Source organism: Anopheles coluzzii, chromosome 3 (assembly GCF_943734685.1).
Source record: "Anopheles coluzzii chromosome 3, AcolN3, whole genome shotgun sequence".
Taxonomy (NCBI): Eukaryota; Metazoa; Arthropoda; class Insecta; order Diptera; family Culicidae; genus Anopheles; species Anopheles coluzzii.
The window spans coordinates 88,888,571-88,901,166 of NC_064671.1; the positions used below are offsets into that span (position 1 = coordinate 88,888,571).

Below are 12,596 nucleotides of genomic sequence, written 5' to 3' on the forward strand. Positions count from 1 at the left end.
ATTATGTAAAATTAACTGCAGGTTTCGAACAAATAAAAGCATATTTCTTATCCAGGAGGAACAACTTTACTGTATTGCAAAATCAAAGATTAACCATGGATAAACATCGCGCTAAATACTCCTGAATGTATGCAACATATTTTTTTTTTTTAATCATGTTCAAAATTAATTAAATCTAAGTCAGTAACCATGGTATAATTGAATGTATACAATCATCAATCAACAAAAAAGTAAGAGAAAATGCACTAAATGAGATTTAATGGTACACGAGATCTGAGGCAAATACAAGCAGATAACCCAGAACAAGCAAATACAAGCAGATAACTTAATTTTAATCAATCTCTTCTTTATGAAATTTGAAGTGATTTCAACGTAAAAAAACTGAAAAATTTAAAAACCTTGTTAACCATAAAAAAAAAAACTAAACATGAACGAATTTATTGTTCCCTATTTTATGAAATTAACGAAGATTTCAGTGACCTACTAATTACCATAGTAGGATAGTCAGTCCTACGTATGGCGGCACGGTCCATTTAGGGCTTGAACCCGACTGTACTACGAGACCGGCTATCAACATTATTAGCATCATGTTATTCCCACGAACACACGCTTCCCATATGTTATACCAATACACACGGGTGCAACTTCCAACTTATCCCGCACACAAAGTAGTTAAAGTACTATTAGCAATTAAACTATCGCACCCAAACAAAACGATACAGTTCCACTCCAGTGCATGAGTGCAATAGGACCGGGAGCTTGCTTCTTGCAGGGTTGATAGAACCATTCAACAAAACACTAAACCCCACTAAAGAATACGTAATGGTGTGTAAGTTTTTCCAATATGGCTCGTAAGCATAGTGTTGTAAAAGCCACAAGCTCGCCATTGTTGACCGACCCGGGCGGGTTTTGTCTTTGGGCAGTGGGTTGGATCGCAAAATTTAACGATCGCTTTAAATACCATTAAGCGGTTACTAGGTAGGTGGATGCGGGTTCTCGCACACGATGCTTTCATCTGCACGCGTAGTTTCTAGTTGATCGTACGACTGGCACAGCACAACAGGAGTAACACTCGTTCGTTCTTCGTGCTAGCAAACGCCAGCTGACCGAGTCATAGTAGTATCCCATTTTTACCCTCCGCTTGGTAAGCATCATTCGCGTGATACAGCCAGACAGCAGGAGATGTAATGGCAAGTGCCACACCGCTAATACCGTTTGATTCCGTCCGTCTTACACGATGCGATTAGATTGCGGTATCGGTGGGTGCAGCGAAGAGCGTAAAAAGAACAGGCAGCAGAAGTAGAAAACAATTTATCGCTTCATTAGGCGTCCGTGTGGCAGGACGGTGGCGGGAGCGCCCCGTCTAATGACCAACGAACGGTACGAATATCTGAATATCAATAGAGATCGGCGAAAAGGGAGAAGATGTTTCGCATCTGCTCGAACGGACGGGGTCGTTATGTAGTTCTTGCAAGTTGTGCGTGAGCATGTTCTGTGTGTGTGTGTGTGTGTGTGTGTTGTTGTTGCTGTTGGTGCTTTAACGAGTCACCGGTGTATTTACGCCGAAAGACGTCTTCCATCTTCTATCTTCCAGTCATGCCGAAGCATCGTTAAGAAGCGCTCTTTATCTCATTAAAGTTTGCTTCGATTCTTATTTATTCGAGATCATTAAAATAACGTTACCGCAAATGGTAGCAGGCATGGCAAATCTATTACTGCTACCATTTTGCAGGAAAGGTTAAATGCCGGACTTATAGCAGGAAAGGAGCGCGAGTGTGTCAGAATGGATTCTTAAGAAAGTCAATATTCTTTGTTTCAGCATCATGCTATTTCCAAGCTCGCCCGACAAACGTCCGTCACATTTTGTTCACCATCACAATCTATCCTCGCCAGCAAAACACCCTCACGCGGTCCGCCATCTTAACCGATTCACCACGACTGCCGAGGACAAATTGCTTGCTTCCGTTTTCCAATTGAACAGTTCAATTTATTCCACTGCAGCTCAAAAGCTCAGGCATCTCGTTTCACTTTCTTTCTACGAAATGTCACTTCTCGCAAGGACGATGTCGACGACGACGAGGGCGCTTCGTCTTCCGCTCGATTTGTGTAGCGATTTGCCTGTCGTATTTGCTGAGCATTCCGGGGCATTCCACTTTCTCGATTGCGCTCGAGATCCGAGCCAATATATCACTTTTGTCGTTTGAAGCATTGCCCTTCCGGAATGCTTCACATGCGGGCCCAAGCAGCGTGAGAGGAAAGGATTTGCGCTTTTCCACTTTGCGTCTTGTTGCAAAATGGGAAATGGGGTTTTGAAGTGCAGGAATGTATTTTTTAAAGTGTGGTTACCGAGCAAGTGATGAGATTCCAGGGATACCAAAGCACTGTAGATGAAATCAACTAGATTGGTTTTTCGTTTGATTTCGTTAATACACACTACAAGTGAATAAGAAATTAATTTTAATTGCATAACTTTCTCGTCTATCTGATCCTGGCGAACTGAGTGCGATCTGTCGTTCGCGCTCTACCACAGCCGATGGAATTATTTCCGAGAAAGTTAGTTTTGCTCACTCGGTAGCTTCGCTCCTAACAAGGGTGACAAGTGGAGGCTGTTGATCCGGCCCAGGCTTCTGATGGACCTGTCCCCGGTGCCTTACCTACTCATTACAGAGACACCTGGGCTGCCTAGGTCGGTTTCGAGAAAACGAGAGTGTTCGCTTGTTAACTGCCCTAATTGGCCTACCTCAAACTAATGACACTTGATCCTTCCGAAACTTCCGAACTTTTCCTACCCCGTCCCCACCTCGTATATGGTCCGGTTCGGCGATTGGTTTCGGCAGCACCTACGAGGTAACATCTAGCCAGATTTTGGGAAGGTTGAGTTAAGGATGAAGCGCAACCGAGCCTCATACACACCCATCCACGAGCGATTAATGGGCAACTTGGGCAAATGGAACTGGGGCCGAGGCGTACGAGATGAAGCCGCTGTGTGGATGGTTGCACATTGATACTAATTAGCTTATTGGCCCGATGCCACCTCCGGGTATTCTGATGACGAGCACGAGTTGTAATGCAAACATTCATTATAACGCTTCAATGGACGTGTTATCGTGATGTAGGTTTGATTAGAGGCTCGCAGTTAACGGCGAAGGCAAGAGGCAAGATGAACAAAGGGCCGGTCGAGAAGCTGAGGCTAGTGATTAAAAGGCCCTACTAAAGTGTATGCTTCATAGTCCATCAGGGATGGGAGGGATAAGGTTGGGTTTTTGGGGATATTTGTTTAGTAAAACTTTGCACGCGTAAGAAGATTTACTATGGACGGCTTGTTTACTTAGTAGCTAGGTTTACTTAGACAGCTAAGTGTAGTTTTGGCGTAGATATACTTTTCCATAACAATAATAAAAATCGTTTAATAATTATCTTGAAGAGAATTTTATCAATATTTCATAGAAATTGGAAGATGTTATATCGATAGGACATAATCAATTATAAATGTCAAGTAAAGTTATGAATTCTTCGGCACTTTGATGAGGTTTGTTAGTGAATCTTTACACAATGCTGAAGCTCTTCTGCTCAACAGAACCTTCTAAAAAAACTTGAAACATGCAACGTAAATAGGAAATCCACTTTCGCAAATACACTAAAAGCATAGCGTAGATTGGGACAGTATGGTTATGCATCATAACCATAAGAAGGAGCAGTATATACACCCAAAACCCAAAACAGCATCTTAGTGACAAGAACTATTGTTCATGTCAATAAAAGCCAAACGTACCTAACTTAGTGAAACAAATAACAACAACCAACTGGAACGAAATGCACAAAACCCATAACATTTTTCAAGGGAAATAAAACGAACTCCGACCATGGCAAGTCAGATTCGTTCGGTAAGCTACAGCAAGCTACCTACCCAAGGTAAGGCTTCTAAACTCCAATGTTTCCGGTAAGGAATCGCCTGGACGGTGAAGTGTCGATAAGTACGGCATTGAAACAGGATTCACATCAGTTCTACCTATTTCGCCAAAACGAAGACCTTCCGTAACGATGTTTGAAGGCCTCTCTGGCCAGCACGAGTTGAAAGTTACTACATGTCGACCGTATCCATAATCAGACTTACAGATATTTCTTAATCCTGCCCCTCAACACCAACTCATAATTAGAGTTGTACTCATGATAGATGGCACAGTCCATTTTATTATACATTTAAATGCATGTTGCATGAAGTTCTTAAAAAAAAAAACAAATCATAAATGAATTTTTGCAGAATTTTACTATTTGTGGAGAACATTTCTAGTTTCTATTTTGATGTTCAAAATGTTCAATATAAAAAACAAATCACGTTCTGCATAGTTTTTAGATAATATGTTTCCTTGATAAAATAATATTCTGAGAATGAAAAAAAGAAAGCTTGTTCTATTGAACGTTCAACTCTGCAACCAAATTTAAAGAAAAAAAAACACTTTTTTCGGTGGAAAAAGCAAACATCGACAAGCGGAAGCGTGCATACATTTCATGCAATATTTAATAGTGCATCATAAAGGAGCGGTACGTTCTTGCCGCTGGAAGAAAAAAAAGAAGGATGAGTTCACAGCGAAAAACTTTCAGTCGCCGCAGAAACGCAGCCTTTTCCCCATTCCGTAGAAAGTAGGAAGAAAGAAATCGCGGAAGCGTACGGAATCTCATGCCCGTGCAGGCGCATATAGGTATAGGCATGGAACACAGACAATCACCATAATCGTAGCTGAGCAGGATTTTTTTGTGTGTGTGGTTCTTCATTTTCATACCGGCATATAAAAGGCAATGCGCAAACAGCCACACGATTGGGCACGACCGGCAGAAGAAAAGTTTGCCACACACATACACACACACACACACACACACACACATACACAGTCTCACATTTCACTTCCAAAAAGGAGTCGTGTCAGTAAGGAAAATTTGAAACCGTATGCATATAGAAAGCGGCATGAATGTTCTACTGTTGCATTCATAATTCACCTGCGCACGGACTGCGGAAAATGGAAAGGTAGTGGCGCCAGCGTGAAATGCATTTGACGCAACACACGCCCACCGTTCGCTAACCGTTTGCTGGTGCTGCTACTCGGATTAAGCCCGTGATAGCACCGCGGGCCTTTCCAGCAACCTCGCAACGTCAAGCTGGGGTTTGGGAGAGGCATAGGAGGCATTGGTGGAAAAAATAAATGGAAAATGTTTGCAGCATTCCAGGCGCAAGCGAACGCACCACCCTTTTGCCTATGAATTTCTAAATCCCACTCAGTCATTCTCGACCGGTGAGGACGAACAACGGTCGAGGCTCACCGTACGACCACGAACGACTGAGAACCACATGTCACGGACACAACGATCACGAGTGAGCCTTGCCGGGACGCTCCTTCCCTTCCGACACGCTGTGACTGGCACACTGAAGCTTTGTGGGTGTGTGAGACAGTAAAATATTGCAAGTTTGTGTTCGTGGTATGTCAACTATTTGTCGCCGTTGGGTTAGGTTTTTCGACACGTTTGAAAAAAGCAAAAGAAAAACCAAAAACAAAAATGGTGACAGCCGGAAATGAAAATAACTTACGGTCAAACGCAACAACTTGGTAAAATAACATAGAACAAGAATAGAGCAAATAACGCGATCCGATACGGAGAAGAACGTGCTGAACGTGTGACCAATCGTTGCATAACAAATTGGATCTTTTTTTTCTTATTGGAAAAGGTTTAAGGGTGTGTTTCAGAAAAGCACAATTGAAAAAATGCGGCTTATAACTCCGAGGGCTTAATGTGTCGACGCTTGAACACCCTTTAGTTGGGGCTGCCGAGTTAATTAATCGATCTGATTTACCCTACTCTTGGACGGTGGTTCACACAAAAAAAAACACAGAGTGTGATAAAACTCTGAAGGGTTCAGCAAGTTTGCTCTCGTTCCGTTGTCACTCGTTGTCGCCGTTTCTTTGCGGCACAGTTTTTAAGGCCCGTTTTTGGGCGCTTTTTTGTCTTGTAGACACGTTTGATAATAACCATCTAGTAAATCGTTTAAAGCCCACGCGGGTGTGTTTCATTAAAATGTAGGGACCGTAACATGTAAGGGCCGAGATTTTCGGGGTCGGTGCCGTCCTTCAGTTTCAGCTACTTTCGGCACAGTGGGACCGGCACGGACAAACTGATGCAAGGGAAATGTGTGTGTTTTAAGGGGTTTGTATTACATTTGAAGTGAATATTTATAATAGGTAGAACCGAAAACTGTTAAATTTAAAATGTCTGTTATAATTTCTGTAGTAGAAATATGAATAATGAGATTCATAGAAATCAAGATTGTTATAGAACTCATACAATCAATAAGTCTTTAAATAATTAAAACATTTTTAAAAAATTTTCCTAATAGAATATTACAAATTTAATATTTATTCAACATTTAGCTTAATGTTTTATCTTTATTCCTAAAGATGAGCAGTTCAAAGCCTTTAACACTACATTTTTCCAGCGGCAACTATTTAATCCCACCATGCAGCCACGTAGCACGGTGAGATGAGTTGTGTTTATTTAAATTAATTAACGAACCACTTTTCCTGCCACGTATCCTCTCTCCGCCGTCCTTCAGCTGCTTAAAACCGGCCCAAAACCTTCCAGTTTTTAAAAAAAAGCCCCCTGTAGCACGTTTCGGATTTATGCTGACTGCAGCTGAGATAAACCGCATGAGGGCGTTGAGCTACCGCTACCGGCTCATCCTTTTTCCCTCACTTTCCCGACGCGCGGGCTGGCGAGTGCTGACAATGTGTGGGTGAAACCACGGAAAATATGTCCCCGCACGGTTAGTGGACTGTAAAAGAGCGACTGTCTGCCCTGCATGCTCGCACGTTTAAGCATGTGTGAGTGTGTTGAGTAAGAGTATTTTCTTTTTTGAACAACCGGTCGCCTTAACGACGCTTCGCAGCTGAGGTGTTTTCGGGGTATGGAAAATCTTTCAACCACAGTAGCTTAAAAGGCAAAGAAAGGCCAATCCAGGAGGATCCAAACCCAGCTAAGCACCTTTCCAAAAGTGATGCATTTTTTTTTTGAGGGGATCGATCGAAGAGCGGCTTTTCTTGCCTGAAACGATTGAATCTTACAAGGCAGCGGCGAGCAAATTCAATGTGCGGCCAAAAAAAAAAAGGAAGAAAAAAACGCACAAAAATGGAACGAACACTTTGTAATAAATCACTAAACAGCGAAATAATTCCTATGGGAGGCAGATACCTTTTTTATGGTGACGGTCTCCTAGTTTTTTTGCATCCATCGGTTGCAGACATTTTTTTTTACTTTTTCCTTCATTTTTTTCGAGAAGGTCACACTCGCCTTCTAACGCAATTGATTTTTTGTACAGCATTCCATTTTCTTGTCTACTGTCCCGGAACGGATCTCAGAGCGGATAAGCGGTGCCCGAAAAATCCCGCAGCAGCGGCACCAGGAAAAGGGCACCATACGGTCATGCTCTGGGGGAAGAAAAAAGGCTGTAACGGGGGCGCCTGGCCTGGTTTAATAATGTGAGGTTAAATTTTATTGTACGTTTCGTTTGCTCCCGGCTGTGGGCCAAAGGTGTGAGCAAAAGAGCAACCAAACAACAAACAGCACAAAACAACAACAAAAGGGAACAAAATTGATTCCATTACACGATAAATATCGGGTTGCGTGCGGCAAGATTTTCATCCCATTCTGCAAACTACAAACCACCACGCGTCACCTCCGACCACGGGAGAGTGAAGGTAAAATTCCCACGAGCGAACAATGTGGCCACAGGATGATTATTACAGCCGCGGAAGGTGGCTACGAAGAGTGCTACGAAACTGGGCGAGGTGTGTGGTGAAAAATGTCTCGCACTTAAGGGACTGCTCGGGTGCTGACAGAAGTAAAAGCAACGTCAAGGTGTAGTCGGGTCACATGAACTCATCGCACACACTCACACACACCCGCCCTCGGAGCAACAATCAGCAAGTCGTTTGAGGTCTGTTCATGTTTGTTGCTCACTGATTGAGATCGTGATTTTGCCGGATAAGAGCGAAGCGTCCCGACAAACAGAGCGTCATTCCGTGCCTCATCACGGTGCCTCGCAAGGGACGACACGAGCTGTTCCATTTCTTTATCTGTGTCTAACTTCTTGCGGCTTGCGGCAGGCTTGCGTGGGAGCAGTAACACATCACAAATTTTCATATCTTTGGGTCCATCCCGAGTGTGTAAGTGTAAGTGTGTGTGTGTACCTTCCGTAGCATCCCAGCAAGTTTTGGAAGGAAGGAAATTTTGCAATTTGTCTCCCGGTCGATCCCAGGCACGTTTAGGTAGAGAGATGCGTTGATTTGGAGCAAACAGGCAGGACAGAAAGCTAGTGTGCTGGAAAGGGCAAAGTTGAAGACATGTGTGTATGTGTGGTTGAGCGTTGGTGGTTTGTTTGACAGCTTTGTTTGATAAAGGTGACTGTTTTGACTGTTTAACTTAATGGTTCAGGTGTCTTCAATTTAAGATGATGAGATTTTTGCATTATACCGTGCAAAGCTCACATCAACCTTGCCCTTCGAACGACAGTTATGAATTGTGAAGCGTTTGTAATACAAATGTATCCACCCAAAGATGTATTATTTGAATTTGTAGCCAGAATTAGCATTAAGACACGATAAACTTACAAATATGATAGAGAAATGCGGGAATTTTTAATTAAATTCAAACTAAAATAGCAAGCAAAAGATATTAGAGATGAGATAACATATTCAAGGATGAAGCTAATCTATTGTGATTGACAGTCATTGCAGCCAAATTTTAGCTCTAAGGCATCAATTTTTGATAGTGTACATCAATTTCTTACTCTAACGCACTCAGTTTTGTCTGTAAGCTACTCTTGTAGGATTGACGATAAATCTGCTCAAAAACAGATTTATGACAATTGTAATTTAAAACAGCGTGAAATTCGATTGTTTTTTTAGAATGAAATTTAATAAATTCACAATACATTCGATGAACGCTGTCAAAAAATGACGCCTTAGAGACAAAAATAGGTGAGTTAGTGCAAACATTGGAGCCGGAGCTATGCGTATTGCATAAATTTAGGCGCTTATTATTAAAGCGCCTTGATGTATGCAATACTCACAGCAAACTTATCCCACTAAGCTCTAGTTAATATCTTTTTCAATCGTCGTACGAACAACCTCATCAAAACAGGAACATTGTTATACCCTCTCATTGAAATGGGAAAATCCTTCAAGAAATGTTTCAACCGGAATTAACGCCTTAAAGGTCGACTTACCATTTAACTGCAGCCCCGAGTGGTTCGTGGTGTCACTTAAAGAGAATCGAATTGAACCGAGATTACCGACTCGAACCTCACCCAAAATTCCAAAGCTGCACGGCTTCCTTTCTCCACCACTCAGATTCCGCGCACCAAATTCCAGTGGTAAGCTCGCCACTAAAGCCGCTTGATCGAAACAGTAGCCCTTTTTCACAGTTTGGCAATCGCGTGCGCTTGGATTGAAATTAAGTTTCAGCGCAAGTGAGCAACGAAAAAGACAAACAGCATTCCAGCTTAGTATCAATTTCACCGTACAATTCTCTAACACCCAAAACTTTCACCATGGACACAAATGTACACTTCTTTCCACCATCACCAGCCAGCGAACTGTACACACAACAAACTCTCTCTCTCACTCACCCTCTCTTTCTCTTTTCTTCGCACTCGCATCAAATCTTTCACTTAATTCCGACGGATCACTGCGGGCACGGTTCCGTATTCCTTTTTCGTAAGCGGGAGTTTTCTTTTTCGTAATTTAATTTCAAACTTTTAACGCCACAACACTTCGCCACCATTTTCGCACCGCTGGTCTTGGTTTGGCCCGCGTACGTATGTGGCGCTTGTTGCTTGCCCTAGACCCCGCCGATATTCGATGTGATTGCGTACAGCTGCGTTTGCTGGATCGCTTCCGTTTCGTTTACTACTCCGCTGCCCTTGGCGTGCGTTTCTGCCGGTTCCGGGCCTTCCGAAGTAACCGATTGAACGTGAGACGATTTTCCCATCAAATTAACCGACCGAAACGGCAGCTGGTGAGCCGCTCTTGTGGCAGAAGTTGAGATCGAATTTTCCTTCTAAAATTTCAGCCACAGATCTGGCGCGAGTACGGCGTGGGGGAGTGTTTTTGTAGCAGTACTCGAGAACTCGTCACTTTAGCACAGCCTTTCGGGATCATTTTAACGAAGATCGATTGGTTCTCGCTACTAATCATCGCCGTCGGGTTGGAGTTTTTTTTTGTTTTGGGACCGTTCAGTGGGTTGAAGGGTGCGTTTTATTGGCCATACTATGGCTACAGAGCAACGAACGGAAATAACGAACGGCACTGGAAACTGATTAACTTGCGTTTTGTGATTGATTTTTTCTATATTATTTTTGGGACACTTGCCATTGGATTTTTGAAGTTGTATCTATAACTGTACCATTTTGCTTAATTTACATATAAATTTAACTTTTAGCTTTTTCACTTATGTATATTCATTTTGCATTTATAACACATTTTGCAGTCAGGCTTTCCTCAGAAGATTTTTAATGCATTTTACTAATCACACCAATTCCAATGCTCTCTCTCTCTCCAACACGTGATGCAGAACATTCACAAACGCTCAAACCGTTCGAGACGGTTGCCTCACACTGAAACCTTCCACACAAAAAAAAAGCTTTGAACGCACCTGTCTCCCCGTTTTACCAGCCGAGTCGCTTCAGGTGGCGCTGTGACGATACGCCCCACAAACCAGTTGTGCCGCAGGTGTGAGTAATTACTTTTCGATGTTCGGTAAATAATTTCACACTTCCTTTCGGGCTTTTTGGGTTGCCGAAGGACTTTGCCACACAGTTTGCCACTTATCTTTATTTTCTAGGCTTTATTTTCTGGCGGCGCACGGAACGAAACTGTTAAAATAGCTCTCAACGAACCCATTAACGATTGTTTAAAATGGGTTTCACGTGCCGCAAAGGCTCAAATATTTGCACACACACATACACAAACACACCTGTACACGGCCATATATTTGCTAATTTAATGAGATTTTAATTGTGAGACATCACAGCTTTTAGAGCGCTTTTTTACGTAATTTCCATATTCTTTCACAAAATAAACATGTTTATACACTTGCACAACTCCGAATGCATATACAAACTTCGAAAGAAGTCTGCAAAAGAAAGAGAGAGCATCACTTCACCACTCCTTCTTCTGCCATATCCTCTGCACAGGGACACGGCACACCGGACCACCGGGTCGTACTGCACTGGGTCCCACCAGCAGCTGGGTCCAAGGAACGGACTGGAAACGGTCGAGGATTCACGGACACGGGTACGGGCTTTCCCGTGTACGAGCAGCGAGCACAGGCGGGCGCGCACACTTTCCCGTGGCAAACGTCAGCAACAAACTGTTCGCTCGCTCGCTCCCCGACAAATGGTCCCGGCGTGAGCTCGCCAGACTCGTGGCCCGGAGCCGTCCGCTGCTGCCGTTCGCGCGATCCTCGTGGCTGACGACGATGATGGTACGTTGAGGGTTTTGCGGTGTTGACTGCGGTTCCCTCTGATGAAGCGCAACAGCTTCAGTGGAGCGTAGAGGGACCGCGGACACAACAGAGGGGTGGATTGAACGATTGCGCCCGAATCCGAACACGGCCGAGGCGGAACCGAAGTGAAAAGCTTTCAGGAGCGGTGAAGCTTTCGTGCAGCGGATACATTCAACAGAACCGAACGGTCGTCGGCGCGGGTTCGGTGCCTGCTGGTTCCGCTGGGAAGCTGCTGCCTCTGCCTGATGTTTTGAATGTCAGGTGCTACACCGTTTACCAGGGGGACGGGGCGTCTCCATCGAGCATTGGGGTGCAAAATGGGAAATGCTGAACGACTGTTGCTTTTTGTTTACGGCAGACCGATTTTCGCTCCAGCACAAGACGGATGGATGTGGTACGGATGCTTTCGTGGTAGTGGCGTTTTAAAACGCGAAACAACCGTGAAAAAGATTTAAATACTTAATTGTGCACGAGCAGTTACGTTGAGAAGTGGACAGTAAATGCACAGCCAGGCAGAGCAACTGGCAGCGCAAGTGGAGAGCAAATGCACAGCAAGTGGGTTGATTTTGCGTTCTCTTCTATCTGTAGCAAAACACTCATACAACCAAGGCAGACAGGGAGCAGTTGTAATATTGAACCATCTCAAACACTGCATGGTGATGGTACGCATCTCCCCAGGCAGGAATACCTGAGCTTAAGTGCTACTTGCTACTGCTGCTGCTGTTACTTTTACTTCTTCCCATCCTGTGCTGTCCATAAACTCCAAACGACAGCTGGCTACCGGTGTGTGACCCGCTGCAAGATGTTCCACTGCGGGTGCCTGAAAGAAGCTGTTGTTATCTTTCCGCTTGCTTGGAGCTCAACAAGAAAGCTTGAATTCCGCGTACGTTCTCGGTGGCGTGGGTTTGGCCCGTTTCCCCCTTTTTTCTTTCCTAGAATAAAAAAAAATGGCAGGAACCACTGGCATGTTTGCGTTTCTTCTCCATTTCTTTTTTCTATGCTCTCCCCTTTTTTCTTTCGTTTACACGCTCCGTTCGTTCCTTTGA

At 43.8% G+C, this 12,596-nt stretch overlaps 1 protein-coding gene across 2 annotated transcripts in view; it reads right to left on the bottom strand.

The window, feature by feature from the left end:
• The window catches only part of LOC120958555 (uncharacterized), a 75,064-nt gene extending 64,930 nt beyond the window's left edge, over nucleotides 1-10,134 (bottom strand). For both annotated transcript variants that reach the window (XM_040381439.2, XM_040381437.2), the window contains exon 1: nucleotides 9,272-10,134. The gene's annotated coding sequence lies outside the window, so the exon portion shown is untranslated. The remainder of the gene's footprint in view (nucleotides 1-9,271) is intronic.
• Between the last annotated feature and the right edge of the window lie 2,462 nt (nucleotides 10,135-12,596).